This window comes from Nannospalax galili, unplaced genomic scaffold (assembly GCF_000622305.1).
Source record: "Nannospalax galili isolate Female #2095 unplaced genomic scaffold, S.galili_v1.0 scaffold1118, whole genome shotgun sequence".
NCBI lineage: Eukaryota > Metazoa > Chordata > Mammalia > Rodentia > Spalacidae > Nannospalax > Nannospalax galili.
This window is the reverse complement of record NW_008342011.1, coordinates 2,596,693-2,613,805: the sequence shown is the minus strand read 5'-3', so window position 1 is coordinate 2,613,805 and position 17,113 is coordinate 2,596,693. Positions and strand designations below refer to the sequence as shown.

Genomic DNA, 17,113 nt, shown 5'->3' with positions numbered 1-17,113 from the left:
CCAGAAGTGGTGCTCCTGGAGCCCAAGAAAGGGACTGGGTTGCTCTGGGTGAGAAGGGTCAGGAAGCAGTATTGGTTCCCCAGTTGTCTGGGGCCCCAAGACTAGGAATGGCACAGGGCCCAAACTAGGAGTATAGAACAGCGAGGGGTTGGGTGGAAGGGTGAATGTTGCTTAGGGAGTCCCGGCACGGAGAGCTGCGCTATAGACTTACCCCAAGAGGCCTGAGGATAGTCCTGAACATTCTTTTGTGAACATTTTGATGGAAGTTTTGAATGGATATATATCCCTTTGAGTCTCTTGGTTGAATATTTAGGTGTAGATTTGCTGGGTCCTATATTAACTCTATTTAACTTTTCAAGGACTATCAAAGTTTTCCACAGAGGCCGTTCTGCATCCCCACCAGCTGTGTATGACAATTTCAATTTCTCTTTACCCTCGTCAACACTTGTCAGTTTTCATTTTAAGAATCCCATAGCCACCCTGGTGAAGAGGTATCACAGTGTAGTTTTACTTCTATTTCTTGGACATGTAAGGATGACAAGCATCCTCTCATGTGCCTCCTGTCCTTTGTACAGAGGCTGTGCTAACCTTCTCTGTATTGTTTCAATTTGAATACATGTGCTGCTGAAGGGAGCACTGAATCTTGCATACATTTAGAGAAAGTCCTTTCCAAATTATTCACCTATTTTTGTTGGGTTATTTGATCTTGTTACTGAATTGTTGTATTCTTTTATATTTGAGATACTAGATTTGCATTTGATAGATGATTTACAATTTTTTTTTCAATTCTGTAGGTTCCTATTTGGTATTAGGTTTTTGGTCATATCCTTATCCTTATAATCATTTATCTTTTTTTGGTCTTTTTGAGACATGGTCACCTTGTAGCCCCAGCTGGCCTAGACTTACTATGGAGACCAGGAGACCAGGCTTGCCTGGCCACTGATGTTTGCCTGCCACTGCCACTCAAGTGCTGGGATTGAAAGCATCAACCACCATGCCCGACCCATTTTATAACCTTTTAAATTGGGTTGCTGTACTTTTATTCATATGTAAGAAACCACTGCGTAACCCAGTTTGTATTCTGTTTAGAGTTTTGTGGTTTTAGTTTTGATATTTGCATTTTGTTTTTAATCTCTGTGTGTATGAATGTGGTAGTCAGAAGACCACCTCAGGTGTCCTCACCTTCTACCTGTTGCTGTTTGCTGTGCATAACAGGCTAGCTGGCTAATAGACTTCCTGGGATCCTTCTGTCTCTGCCTCACATCTTGCTTAGGAGTGCCATGGTTACAGACATGTGCTGAAGCATCCAGCTTTATATGGGTTCTGTGGATCCAAACTCAGTCATTCTTGCATGGCCAGAGCTTTATTCATTGAGCCAACTCCTTAGGCCACATTTGAATCTTTGATCTGTCTTTGATCAATTTTTATCTGTGGTGTGAAGTCAACATCACAAATGTTAGTTTTTAAAAAATCCTCTTTAGAATGAGATGAAAAAAAGCAGAGCTGAAGACCTTTTTAACTAAGGCATTTATCCTTCCCTTAGATAGAACACTGTGACTTGGGACTCACTGCTTGTACTGTCTTTTGCCTGAGCCTCTCTTCTGCAGATCCTTTTCTATCTGCTTCTTCTCATTACATTTACTAGAGTGTTATCCTCTAATCTTTCTTGATAGAGTAGGTACTCCTTTTATGGACCATGCAGTGAAGTCTTTGCCGTTGAATGGATCTAGTTAATGTATTTGTTTGCTACTTATTGCATTTCACTAGATATAAGCTTCATGACTGTGCACACATGCGTGCGTGCATACACACACACACACACACACACACACACACACACAAAGTAAATGTAAAAAAATTTCCATAAAAGGAATGGTGTAACCAGGGGGTTTTGCATTTCTCTGGTCATTTCTTAGAAATAAGGCAACCTCAGACCCAAAGGAATGGTAATTTGTTGCTGTATGACTGCTTCAAGATGTGATGTTAATTTAATTATGGACATGGCCAGTAACTTCAGTCAAGCAGTATTTAGTTAATGTTCACTGCATGTAAGATATTGCTAGATGCTGAGGCTTGTGAGAAGATATGTTATCAAAACAAAGTTATATAATATATATCTTTATTAAATCTAAAATAAAACAGTATAAAATGCAGAAGTCATCAGTAAACTAATTCAGAAGATTGATTTTAAGATCAGAATTCCTGGATTCAAAGTCTATGCCAGATCTCAGCTCTTAGGCCTCATTAAGTGGCTGGGATCCTTGCCCACCCCAGATCCATATGCTGCCTGACCCTTACTGTGGTTAGTTCCCATCACCAACTCAGCTCTCAAGCCTGTTTGGGTCTCCCAGACCTACATGCTCCTCTAGACCTGTGGTCTTGTGTTCCCCTTCCTGAGACTTCCCAGCACTCACCATCTCAGCTCTCAGGCCTTCTAGATTGCTAGGTCCTGTGTGCATGAGGCCTGAGAGCTCTCCCAGCCTAATCTATCAGCCAATCTGTTTACTTATTACTCACCCAGCCCACTAAGCTGATCCAGGACCATGGGAGTCAATCCTGGAACCTCAACTCAAAAGTTGTACCTATCTCTACCTGAACTTCGATGATTTCTTATGCCCCACTTGCACATGAACATAAAGTTGTTCCAATACTGAACACCAAGCCTTACTCAGGTGGCCCATAACCTGAGGAGTTGAGGAAGCAGTAAGCAAAGAGACAAACATTTAACAAAGACGAGATCACCTATCCATACCAAGAAATACCACCACACAAGTTCAGATGCCTAGGTTTCATTGAGAAAACAAAAGCTACATGAACAATCAAGATCATATGTCTCCTTCAGAAATTAGCACCCCGTCATGTTTCCTGAGAATGGTGACCTAGGTGATGCACAAGACAATTATTTCAAAATAGCAATCATACATTTCAAGGATCTCAAAGAGGGTATGAATAAAGGACTGAATGAAGACTGTGGAAACATAAACAGTTGAAGGAAAAAAAACAGTTCAAAATATAAAATTAGAATTCAATAAAAAGACAGACTCTCTGAAGAAAAACCAGAGATAAAACTTGAATTAAAAACTCACAATTCAAATAAAAATATTAGCAGAAAGAAGCAAAAGGGAAGTGGATGAAACAGAAGAGAATATCAGATCTTGGAGGCAGTGTTGGGGAAGTGGATTCTCAATAAAAGAAAACATCAAATCTAAAATAACTCAGGAGTAGAATATGCAAGAGCTCTGGGACACAGTAAAAAGACCAAACCTGTGAATTGTGTGGAAGGAGAAGAAACTCAGGTCAAAGGCACAGAAAGTATTTTTAATAATATTATAGAAGAAAATTTCCAAAATCTAGGGAAAGAGATACCCATCCAGCTACAAGAGGCATGCTGAACACCAAGTAGACAGAACCAGAAAAGAAACTCCCCACATCATATAATAGTCAAAATACTAAATGAACAGAACAAAGAAAAGCTATAGAAAGTTGTAAGATCAAATCACATATAAAGTCAAGCCTATCAGAATAACAGCTGACTTTTCAGTGGAGACTATAAAAGCTAGAAAAGCTTGGACTCATATTCTACAAGTCATGAAAGAACCCATTTCCAGCCCAGACTACTATACCCAGCAAAACTATCAGTTGTAATCAAAGGAGAAATAACTTTCCATAATAAAAAGAAATTTAAGGAATTTATGTCCATGAAAATTCAGCTCTACAGAGACTACATGATGGAATACTTCAGTCTGAAGAGAAGATTAAACACTCTCAAGAGGGCATGAAAAACAGTTAACCAAAAGTGGTCTAAGGAAACAACACTACAGCACCAATGTAACAGGAATTAATAAACATTGGTCAATCATAACTCTGAATTATTATGATCTCAACTCCCCAGTAAAAAGACACAGACTAACTGATTTGATTAGAAAATAGGATCCATAGATTTGTTGCCTTTAAGAAACATATCTCAACATCAATGATCGATACCTCCTTAGTATATAAGGATGGAAAAAGCTATCCCAAGCATATGGAATTAAGAAGCAAGCGGGTATAACTATTTTAATATCTGAAAAAATATACTTTAAAACTAATCAGAAGACAAAGGGAAGGTCGCTTTATACTTAGTAAAGGAAAAATGTACCAAGAAGATGTTACAATCCTAAACATATAGGTAACCACACACCAGGGGACTCATTCTCATTAAAGAAAGCCTATCGAATCTAAAATCATACATTGACTCAAATACAGTAATAGTGTGTGACTTCACTATCCCACTGTCACCAATCTACAGGTCAGCCAAACCAAAACTAAACAGAGAAATCCTGTTAGCATCATAAATCGTATGGACTTTACAGACATCTATAGGACATTCCACCCAAACACCAAAGAATATACTTCCTCTCAGCAGCCCATGGAACTTTCTCCAAAATTTACCAAATATTAGATCACAAAACAAGTCTCCACACATTTGGGAAAATTGGAACAACATCCTGTTTTCTGACAGAAAATGAATAAAGCTAGATATCAACAATAATAAAAAATGGGGAAAAATACATAAATACATGGAAGCTAAACAACAAACTCCTGAATGAAAATTAGACCACAGAAGAAATACAGAGGGAAATAAAAATTTTCCTAGAACTGAATGAGAATGAAAACATACATACCAAATTTCTGAAATATCAACAGAGGACATCTAGGTGACTTCTTTGACCTAAAAGTGAGTTGTTATAATTATAACTAAATTTTGCAAAATGTACTATAAAATAACTTACCTTTATATCTTACAAATTCCTTTATAATGGAAATCCTTAGGGAAGTAGCTCAAGCAAAATTTCTAGAAACCATTTGCCCTTAGCCAAGGCCAAAGCAGTCTACCATTTTTCTTTTGTTCCTCTGTGCTGTGCCTGCTTGTTGGGGTACTTGACTGGGATCTCGCTGATTATGAGGTATGTGTTTATTCTCTATGCCCCTTGCTCTGTACTAAACTGGCTTTTGGCTAGTTACATAGTTATACCCAGGGTTTAGGACTTTGGTGCTGGTTCAGACTTTGATACTCAGCACTAACCCAAGATGGTGCAATAGGATGTTGACTGAACTGGATAGTTCATCCAAAGTAAGAGTAAAGTTAGAAGACATCTAGTTCATTAAAGACTACTTATCAGTTTACAGGGTGTGAGTTTCATCCCTTTATTAGGTTAGAGTATTTCTTAAATTGAGAACCACATATTACTGGTATCACAATTACCTGTTCTATAACTTTTAACTTAAAACTTCTAACTCCTGAGTTGGGCATGGTGTGCACACCTGTAGTCCCAGTACTCAGGAGTCAGGGGCAGACAGATCTCTGTGAGATCCAGGCCAGCCTAGCCTACACAGCAAGTTCCAGGGCACCCAGGGCTACAGGGAAACCCTGTCTCAACGAACAAACAAACAAACAAAACAAAACCTAAACCTTCTAATTTTTGGTTCCCATCTATGAATCAGAATTTTGGGGCTAAACCCTGGGAATACACAGTTTCAAAATATTTCTATGCAATTTTTATACACACTGTTGATTTATACACAGTCATTGCCAAACCGGCAGTTTGAAGAATTTTCCCCTACACTTTTGCTTTTGGAGTTTATGGTGATCAATAGGAAACCTTGGCCAAAAAAATTCAAAGTAGTGTCTACTTAAATGAATTTTTGGATTCATTTTTCTTTAAGCATCATTCCTAAGTTTACTGTAAAGATTGATAATGTTTCAGATATTAATTTTGCAAAATAAATGATTCAAAGGCAGCATTAACACTTAATTCCATGCTTTCAGGATTTTCTTACAAGCACAAATTTTCTTCGAAAGTGTTATCTAAATCTTTTCTGTTTCTTCACATGGAGATCCCTGCTGTTGTACAACACTAAAATAACAACATTGTTTTCATCCATTAAAATACCACTGGAAGATATTGTGAATTGGCTCATTTGGCTTAAATTTTATTTTAACAAATAAGGCAGTGTTTTGAGTTATGCCAGATGTACAAATGAGAGATTTGAGTGCACTTGTAGAATTTAAATTGAAATGCTAATGAGATTCTGACAGGCAGAAAAAACAACACAGCCTACATTTTCATCTGTTTTATTAAAGTCATTATTTAACTGGAAAAACACATTATTTAGAGCTGTTTATTTGTGTGGCATTTGTAATTCAGCTCTTAAATTTTATCCAATTAAAGTGCTTCTCATTCCATTGCCCCTAATGCAGTAGATTGTTTTGTGCATTCATCTTTTGCTCTGTTTCATTCAGTCATGGAGTGGCAGTAACTCAATTGAATGAATGCATCTTTTTTTGGTCTCCCGGTACTTACATGTACTGCTCATGCTGCGCTGGTGCTACATTGACGTCTTTATTTTTCATTTGTAGTAATTCCAATAAAATTTCATGGTAGATTATCACACAAGATTGTTTATGGTTATTTCATGCTTTGGTTATTTTGGTTATTGCTCCAAGATTCCTAAAATGTGAACATAAAGGAAAATAAAATCCACAATGTTAGCCAAACAAATTTCTGAGATCAATAGATCTTAATAATAATTGAACATCAGACTCTAAATCTTAAAATTTATTATTTCAACAATTATCTGATGCCTTATGAAAAATATTGCCTTTTAAAAAACTTGTTTGCTATCTATTTGCACATTTCCTACCCAGTTTTCTCACAGTTCCTTTAAACAAAGACGTTTTGTGACTGTTCGAGATTGCCAAATTAGAGAAGCCTTTAAGTTTCTTCTGCTTGTGTTTATCTACCTACCTCTCAAATGGGGTAAATAAGTATTTGCATTTACTGGGATTTAAAATTTTAAGTGTACATGAAAAAGTCCATCCAAGTAGAGGAAGGTATATTAGTATAGAATTTCAGGGGACAGCCCATGTTGGAATGCAGACATTGGGAGGGGCTGAGAGACAGTGTGCCTCCTTGAGAGGCAACTTCTATGAGGAGAATGAAACATGTGAACCCAGAAGTGTACGAAAATCATCCTGAATGTCAAATGATGGTTTGAAGCTTCCTACATCATAAGGATGTTTCTGTATTTTAAGCTGCATGATGATGCTTTTATGAAAATCTGTGGTAAAATAACACTGTTACTATAAAAAGAAACTTTCTGTTAATGTTTAACAAATAAAACCTTTAACTTAAAATTGAATCAATGGGTTTTGGTTTGCAGGTGTTTACACAAAGATTCTCTCAGGGGTTCTCCATAAGTAGCACATACACAGAACCTTATCTATGTCTCTAAAATTTCTGTAAAAGGCAGACACCCCAATGAGTCAGAATGGGCAGTGAACTCAGAAGGCATAGTCCTGGTTCTGACTCTGATATGAGCTCTTTGGACCGAGGTATGCTACTTCACTTCTTTAGGATTAATTATTTCTTTGAAAAATGGAGAGGTTGGTAATTGACTACCTGCTTTTTAACTTGTGATTTTGTGATTCTTTGCTTTACCTTGAGAAACCAGACATGTAATTTTTGGCAAGAGTCTGTTCAGCATGCTACCATGTCTTTGTAACATAGTCTCCCAAATTATTTTTTGATACTTAGACTGAATTTCTAAATATTTGTTATGCTTATAGAAATTAGCTTTTTTGGGGCTTGAGAGATGGCTCAGTGGTTAAGAGCACTGGCTGCTCTTGCAGAGGACCCGGATTAGATTCTCAGCACCTACATGGTGCCTAACAACCACCTAATTCCAGTTCCAGAGAATCTGATGCCCTCTTCTGTCCTCCACAGGCATCACATGACATGGGTGTACCTAGCTACTTGTAGGCAATACATTCATGTACATAAAATAAAAATAATAAATAAAACAGCATGTGTAACTTAAAATATATGTAGCATCTCTATCCTCTCCTGACTTTAAATTTGTAAGGATACATTTAATTGTGTCTTGTAATGAACATTTAATTAGAGCTCCTGAAAAATAATGGTTTAACTTTTACTGTCATGATGGGCATAGAATTTCCCTAGGTACTTTTGTATCGTTTTATTTTACCCACTGCCCAACTTTCCTAATGAAAAGAATAGATCCATTTTTATGTCATAGAAAGGAATCTCATTTCATCCTTATTTGTTAAAATATTTTAGTTTTTTGAAAAAAATCACAGGGCTGGAGGAATTGTTTAGTGTTACGAGCTTGTGCTGCCCTTACAGAGGACCCAAGTTTGATTTCCAGCACCAGAGCTGGGTGGCTGGCAACTGCCTGACTGCCTGTAACTCCAGGCAGTTCCAACTCTTTAGGCACCTGCACTCACATACACACACACACACACACACACACACACACACACACACGGAAAATGAATATAAAAATGTCTTATTTGAGACACATTCTACTCATGCCTGCATTGCCCACCTATATCTGTCATACTGCTTCATATTTGTGCTCCAAGTACTTGATCCTCCCTAATGTATCTCTTTTCCTAGCATTCCCTTCATTTTGAAAAACTATCATGACTACATCCTGCCTTTACAATGCTTAGTCCCCTAGTCATAAGCATGTGAGTCTTCTTATTCAACAGACTAATTCTAGATTCTGTTATAATATTCTAGTTCTCTGATCCTGAGAAAATTTCTACCATTTCACCCTCACTATCATATCATCATCTGTGAATACAAGCAGTATCCAAATATCAAACTGTTTTACATTTAAAATGCTATATATTTAAGTCATTCAACCAAAATTAAATAGTGGTATTGTGTGTCAGAGAACAAAATGGCAAAAGCCTTACCAACTATGCTTTCATATAGCTTATATCCTAGGGAAGACAGACAGCTGAATAAAAAATACAACACAGGATTAGAAATGGTGAGGGCAGAGCAGAAGGTTAGAGAATGCAGAAAGTGGAAGAAGAGTAAGGCTTTGTTATAGGGTGACCTGGAAAGGCCTTACTGGGAAAGCATTTGAGCATGGAACGTGGAGAACCTAGGGATGTATGAAGAAAACATTCCAGGCCAAGGGAATGTCAAATGCAAAGTCTCTGAGGTGGATGTGTGCTTGGCTGTCTTGAGAATGTCAGATACCCTTTAGTTGGTGCAGAGTAGAGAGAGTGCAGAAAGAATGAGGACAGACTTTTAGGTCATTTCTAGACAGGGCTGTTTCTTATATATCACCCACACTAGTTTATCCCCTGAATGAAAGCCCATGTTTCTTTGTCATCCAAGGAAACAGTGACTTCAGGGTACTTAGGCATTTAAAATTATGTACTCAACCCTAACCATTCAATTATAGTGAGATAGGATTACACTGGTAAGTTCTAGAAGTTAGAACTTCAGACCTAGTCCTCAGAGTCAGAGTTGGAAAAGTAGCCCCCAAACTTGTGACTCTATAGCGTGGGAATAACCTGAAGGAAAATTAGCTGATGTTCATAAGCAATGAGTAATGGCATGGGGTATAGATCTGAGCTCTTCAAAGCCATGTCCACTGCAATGTAATATTGTCGGGGCCCCAGAGGGAAGCACAGTTCACTTTAAATGGTTCCAGCGAAAACAGTGAAGGGGCTGTTTATAGAGGTAGGGTATGATTATGGTATAAAACAATGTCTGGTGGGATGCCTAGAGATCAGTATTCGCAGGAAGGTACTAGTCTAGATTTGAAGGATCAGTGATTGAAAGGACCTTTGCCAGAGCAAGTAAGAATCTAAGTCCTGTAGGAGAAGCTGCAGGTGTGAAGGAATGGAGCTGGAGTCAGAGATGCTAATATTGAAGAGTGGAAGGAAAAGGGAACTATCCTGACTCTCTCTCCTCTCACCTTTTCATCTGCATGTAGTGCTGTTGACTCAACAAGAAGCCTGGCATCAAGGAAACCTGTATGATATAATCCTTAGGGTTCAGCCTTATGGGAGAGAGTAGGGCAGAATATGGGTCTTAGAGGCGACCCCAGACAATAAATAACAAGCATGGAAAATAAGTCAAACTCTTACTCCAGTAACCAGGAAATACACAGAAAAGGAAAGTGGCTTAGGGACACAACTTTAAAAGATAGAATAACTGTTCATGGAGGAAGGTCCAAGAGGGGATGTTCTAACACATACACTCTAACACTGTAGCAAAGGAGCTCAGGGATTAATTTTTTAAAGATTTGTTGTTGTTTTTTAAAAAAAATTCTTTGAGAATGTCATACAATATAATTTGATCATATTCATCTCCCTCATCTTTTCTCAGGTTCATCTTCTCTTCAATACCCACCCAGCTTTGTGCCCTCTTTCTGTTTAAATCCATTGAGTTCAGTTTGTGCTACCCATATACTCTTAGGTGTATTGCCCAATCCAGTAGAGTGTGGTTAATCTACCCGAGGCCACACTCTTAAAGAAAATGACTCTCCCTCTCCAGCAGCTATTAATTGTGAATAGCTCTTCAGCTAGGGGTGGGGCATCATGCCTGCCTTCCCTCTTAATGCTTGACCATGTGCAGGTCTTTGCTGAGTTCATATGTTCACCTGCCCAGCTGTGTATGGTTTCCCTGTAGTCATACACCTCCTCTGGCTCTGTTAATGTTTCTGCCTCCTCTTTCACAATGATCCCTGAGTGTGGGAAGAGAGGTTGTGCCATAGATGTTCCATTTAGTACTGAGACTTCAATAGTCTCTTATCCTCTGCACCTTGACCAGTTGTGGATCTCTGTGTTAATCGACATCTACTGCCAAATGCTCTTTGTTACCCTCCAGAACTTGATGGGTAAGACTGGATTGCTGAAGACTATATACTTGAATTGTAATATGTGATAATATCAAGTTGGTACTGACCCAGAAGATTCATCCCTACTGACTAGCTTGTATAGTGCTGGAAGGTGCTATGTACACTACCAGGGGAGAAAAGTAATTATCAACCTTACCCAGCTGTGAACCTTGCAAACTACAATAATGACTAGCTTGGCAAGACATGCCCACTGGTGTAATAGTGACATGAATGTCATGGGAGTAACCAACTACTTTCTGATTGGATTTAAGGCCTGCTCTTGAGGATGAAGACCATACCTAGCACCATTACTCAGGCCAAGAACCTGTGGCTAGGCAGGTTATAAGGCCTATAGGAGAACCTACTATTGTTCTTTTGCTAAATGGACATAGTATTAAACCAACTCCTAATGACTTATTGTTATGCTCATAGATTAGTGTATCTCTCAACTCTAATCAGAGAAGTTTCTTTATGTAGAAGATTTATTTATTTTTATGTGTATGAGTGGTTTGCCTGCATGTGTGTAAGTGCATCATGTTCATGTGATGCCTGTGGATGCCAGAAGAGGGCTCAGAAGCCCCTACAGCTGAAATTGCAGATGGCTGTGAGCCGCTATGTGGGTGCTGGGAACCAAACCTAGGCTATCTGTAAGAGCAGCAAGTGCTCTTAGTCATTGAACCCAAGCCTCAAGATCAGTGATTACTGAGGAATACTGAGCCCCACGGCAGTCTACCAGAGACACTAATTTGATTGCAATCCTTTTCTTTGGTGCAACTACTCACTCTTGGTGTCCCCAAGTTAGAGTCTGTCTCCATTGGGCAAGTGACAGCCTCCCTTGTGTCTGATGAAGTAGAAATGAGTGTGTCTGATATGAAGTTAGAAGCCTGAGGAGGACTGGGCTGAGCAGTAAGACTCTTGGCTGAGACTAAAATGACTTCAAAGCAGAACAAGGGTGGGGCTATTTAGTAGTGGAAAAAAAGGCGTGGTCTGATGCCTAGAGAGAATCACAGCATGTTAGCAAAGAAGGTCATTGTTATAGAAACAAGCAATATAAACATATCAACAATCTTGAGACATTCTGATCTCCAGATTATTGGATTTGTAATTTAGGTGAGAGAATATTACCAGTCTAACCTGCTTATCAGCCCTTATGTAATGAGACCATAAAAGCGAATGAAAATATATTTAATCCACAATGAAGCAAGAAGTATAATACACTCACAGATCTTTTTCCTTCTATTTTGTGTGACTGAGCTTAAACTTGTATTCTTTTTTGAAGATATTATTTAGCCATTTTAAAATAAAAACTTCAGATGTTAATTGGAAATATGAATTCTAATTATTAAAATAAGTTTATTTTGGACTATTTGGAGAGTATAAAGGGGAGAAACTAGTTGTTTGGTGTGGCCAGCACACCAAACCCCACCAACTCCACAGCCATCTTCCCAGGAAGCGCCTCCTGTTGCCTTGTTTTTACTTTCCTGTGTGCTAGTGCTCTGGTTTAGGTCCATGAACACCCTTCCTCCCCCACCCCCAGGCCAACCTCTTCCTTGTCCTTCAAGATTCTACTTTGTTCTTCTAGATCCCACACCCTTCAACACCCTCTTTCAGTGCCATCCCACATTATCTGTTGTATACAAATCAGTGTTTTGAGACACTTGCCTCACTCTCTTGAGAGAATGTTCTCATCTGACTTTATTATTTTCAGCCATTTGAAGGACTGAGCCAAAGAGGGAGTAGGCTTTTGTACATCTAGAATTACATTGAAACTATCTTCACCATAATGAAGCAGTTCTTTGCTTTCTCTCAGTTGCCACCAGGTGGCTTGATAGCATTTGTCTGGGATGCTTTTAAGTGTAGCCTGAACTCTTTAACTCTTTCTTAGAAACCCAAGTATGGATAGCTTAAGTGAAAGTGAGAACTTGGAAGTATGGTGGGGTAGATTTCAGCATCACTAAGGCATGGTAAGAGTAGAGAAACAGCTGGGTTTGGGAATAGATGCTCAAACATAATTGAGATTCTGTCCTCTTTTATTTTGACTTCATCTACATGGGTCTCTGACTTTTCTTTCTCTGTAGACTGTCTTTCTACATACAGAAAATGTGGTTGCTGACAGCTCCTAATTTTATTTTATTATGCTTTGCCACCAGAGAAAGGCTGAAGATTCTAATTTGACTTCCTTCCTCCAGAAGTCTATGGATCCTAACAAATTTTCCGTTTTGGGGTGGTGCTGTGTGTCTACTTCGTCATCAGCTTCTTCCATTATAGTGAGTTGGAATGAGGCAGAGAGTGCATTTGTATACTCAGTATGTTAGACTCTTGTGAAGTTATTGCATTTTGAGGCCTCTGCTTTCCAGAACATACAGTTACTTCTGTTCCATGCATAGTTATGTAAGCAGTGGTAGTGAAGAGAAGCACTCCTGCAGATCTGTGAACTCTGTTTTAGCATTTGAAATGCATTGTACACTTTCTTTTTCATTACTTAGAGAATATTAGCTTCTATTATCAAACCATGTAGATAAGGTCTTACATATTTAATGCAGTGTGTTTCCTCAGTATAGATGGGAAAAAGTTAAGCTTAACAATTCCAGACCAATATGGCTGTTAATTTCTGTAAAATGTCATCTCAATACGGTAAATTGGGATGACTTTTTCCCTAAAGTTGAAAGCACAGCTAAAGTTTCCAAAATTTTAGATCATATATATGTACATATATTATCCCTATTTATATTTTTATTTAAAGAACACTAATCATGACATGTATTTTTACATCAATAGCAGCAACAACTCTTCTAGATTCTACAGTAATCTATACAAAATTTTAGAGATATACAATATTCTATGTTTTAAATAACTTTTAAAAATTAGAAAATAGCAAAAAAAGGAAATAGCAAAGTTCTATTACTGTTGTGGTATCATTATTTAAAATCAATTCCTCAGTTATCATCTGGGAAGAAAACATCCTTGAATGACATCATTAAATTCAGCATTGATACAATATGGCCACTGCTATGCATCATGAAATGAGTACAAGGTATTTACATTTGTGAAGGTATAATGCAATGCTGACTTGCAACTATAGTACTAAAGGACACAGTTTAAGAGGTATTCTTTGAGACTTGATTTTATTTTTATAGCAGAGGCCCCAAAGAATGGCATGATATAACTCTATATAGAAAAGCTCGTTTTTTAAGGATATCCAGCACAGTTTTAAGCAATTACTCTCTTTATGAACATCAACTAAAAACCATTATATAATTAAAAACAAGAAAAATTCCAACAAACAAACAAAAATCCCACAACCACTGAATCAACACAACAATGACCCAATCTAGTATTTTACCAAAAGTACTGCTATTAATATTTTGTGTTGGTATGTATATGTGTGGTGCATGTATATGTTTGTGTGGGTGTGTACACGTGTATATGGATGTGTGCACATGTGTGTATATGCACATGCAGGCCAGAGGTCAATGTCTGATATCTTCTTCAATTTCTTTCCTCCTTATTTTTTTGAGATAGGGTCTCTCATTGAACCTGGAGCTCATTGATTTGAGTAGGCTGACTGGCCAATGAGCTCCAGAGATTCTCCTGTCTTGGCATTCTCAGCACTGGGCTTACAGATACATACTGCCACAGCCAGCTTTTATGTGGGTCCTGGGGATCTGAACTCAGGATCTGAAATCCTCCTTGCATGACTGGCAGATTATTGAATGAGCCGTCTTTTTCAGTCAGAAAATTATTTTCCTTACTGGAGATTTATTCCAATAAATCTTCTTTATATTTTCTACTAACTAGTGTTTGGGCATTGCATTCTTAAGCTTACAGGAACATCAGTGGGAGAGACACTCTGGAGAATGAGAAGTACACTTGTGCTGCTCAGTTGATAGACCAAAGATGTTGGTGACTACCTCAAGTATTTTTAGTCTTCCAAAAGATATTACTAACATCTTGCAACTGAATGATTAAATTCACTTTCAACTACAATTTCCTCACCAGCTTGTTCTACTTCCCTCAGGAGATGACAGACATTAAAATAGTGAAAATGTTACTTTTACTACTCATAGCAGGTGAAAACGTGCTTATAAAGTTAGCTGTTTGGAAAACATTCAGTTTACAGCATCAACATTCTTGTGCATGTGTTAGCTTATGTCCTGAAGTCTGATCCTAGATGTAAGTCAAGTGAGTATGATTTCAGAAGTGGTATGTTATGTTACAAAAGAAGGTAGGTTGGTATAAATGAGCTGAATCACTTTATACATCATGGGGCAGGAAATGGTGGCTGGTGATCCCTGGCTACAGGGACAGTATTCTGAAAAATTTATAAAACTTTATGGGGTGGGGAGAGAGAGAGAGAGAGAGAGAGAGAGAGATGAATATTTCATAAAATATTATACTTGTGTGCATGTGTGTGTGTGCGTGTGTGAGAGAGAGAGAGAGAGAGAGAGAGAGAGAGAGAGAAAGAAAGAGAGTGAGTTTTATTTAGTTATTAGGGAGGAGACTCTAGTAATCCAATACTAATAAGTGCATGGGCTTGCCCATGTTTGTACGCACCCTATATACAAACAAACAGTGAGAAATAATATGAGGTAGATTACATAACCAAGCATTGCTTCAAATTTGAATTGATGAACCTCTGACGCCAAGTATTAGGTGATGGACTAATCATAAAAATCATGAGCCAGACCATTATTTCTCTATCAATCACTGGGTTTCATTTATTCAGTTTGAAACTTGATCTTATCACTTTCAGAATATTAAGATGTAACTCTAGTTATCCATCTAAAAACCACACAAAAAGTTGAAAGAAATGGACTATTCCTAGTCAGTGTTAATGAACCCAGATAATCAGTCTTTGTCCATAGTGTTGTATAGTCTCATGATGGAGTAGTTATTTTTCTTCTTAGTTTGGTAAGAGACCACATGCAGTATCACTCTCCACCTTCTATTCCCTCTCTTCCTACCACTGCTCCTTTTCTCCCCTTTCTATTTCTTTCTATACCTTTCTCCTAAAAACATACTTATCTATAAGAATTTACTATGCTGGGACTGGAGAGATGGCTCAGAGATTAAGAATGCTTGCTGCCCTTTCAGAGCACCTGAGTTCGGTTCCCAGAACCTGTGTTTAAGGAATCCAATGTCCTCCTTTGGCCCCCACAGGCATCTATACAGACGTATATACACACTGACACACAAACTCTCTCTCACTCTCTCTCTCTCTCTCTCTCTCTCTCTCTCTCTCTCTCTCACACACACACACACACACACACACACACACCAATGATAATAAATCTTTAAAAAGAGAATTTGTGATGCCAAAACAGTCATTCTGTTACCTTTGTAGCTGACTTCAATGAAGATTTCTCTGAGGTCATGGGGATTACTGAAAACAAAGATAATTACTTTTACTTGCACTATTGAAGCTAAAAGCAGATTATTTTTTGTAATCAAAATATAATTTGCATATTTTGCTTTCATTTTCTCTTTCTTGTTTTTCATTTTTTTCTTTTTTGCTCTTTCTTTTCTTCCCTCCCTTATTTCCTATTTTACATACATACATACATACACACACACACACACACAAACATCAATGCTTGAATTTTAATTGCTACTGACACTTCAGGAAGATTGTGACTGTGGAAATCACTTGCCATAAGTAGAATTATTATAAACAACTTTTTCCCTCCATAAAATAGATGGTTCTCTTCAGAAAGTTAATTTCAGCCTCCTAATAATTGTGAGTCTAACTAACAGATATTGTCGGTGCTGTTTGTGAGTGACAAGGGTTTTGCATTTAAGCTTTTACTAGAAAACTTGGATAGCAGTCAGCTGATAGCTCTATAATAGACCTTTTTTTTTTTCTTTTGGACAAGTTTTCCCTGTAGCCACAACTGGTCTGGATTAGCTAATGGAGACCAGGATGGCCTCGAATTCACAGACATCTGCCTGCCTCTGCCTCCTGAGTGCTGGGATTAAAAGCATGTGCCACCACCCCCGGCTTCTATAATAGACTTTAAAGAAGTTTATTGATAGCTGGGGGCTGGAGAGATGATTCAGTGGTTAAGAGCACTGGCTGTACTTGGAGAATACTCAGGTTCCATTCCCAGCACCCACGTGGCAACTAACAACCATCTGTAACTCCAGTTCCAGGGGATCTGATGCCTCCTCTGTCCTCTGTGGGCACTGTGTGACATGTGCACTTAGACACATGCAGGAAATATAGTCATACACATAAAATAACAATAAAAATTAAAAAGAATAAGTGAAGTTGATATCTGTAAAAACGTGTTTCAGAAAAAAGTTTTCTGTTTAGATGATTGCCTACTTGATAAACTTAAGCTCTGGGGACTAATAATTAGCTCTACTTAAACCAATTTCTAGCTTTATACCAGAGAATATATATATA

The 17,113-nt window shown here is 38.0% G+C and overlaps 1 protein-coding gene and 1 non-coding gene across 2 annotated transcripts in view; one reads left to right on the top strand and one right to left on the bottom strand.

Moving 5' to 3' along the window:
* Macrod2 (mono-ADP ribosylhydrolase 2) overlaps window positions 1–17,113 on the top strand; it is a 2,130,377-nt gene that overhangs the window by 123,303 nt on the left and 1,989,961 nt on the right. The window lies entirely within an intron of this gene.
* Window positions 531–637, bottom strand: LOC115071189. The gene has a single exon (XR_003850297.1). It is a non-coding gene; the product is annotated as a U6 spliceosomal RNA (small nuclear RNA).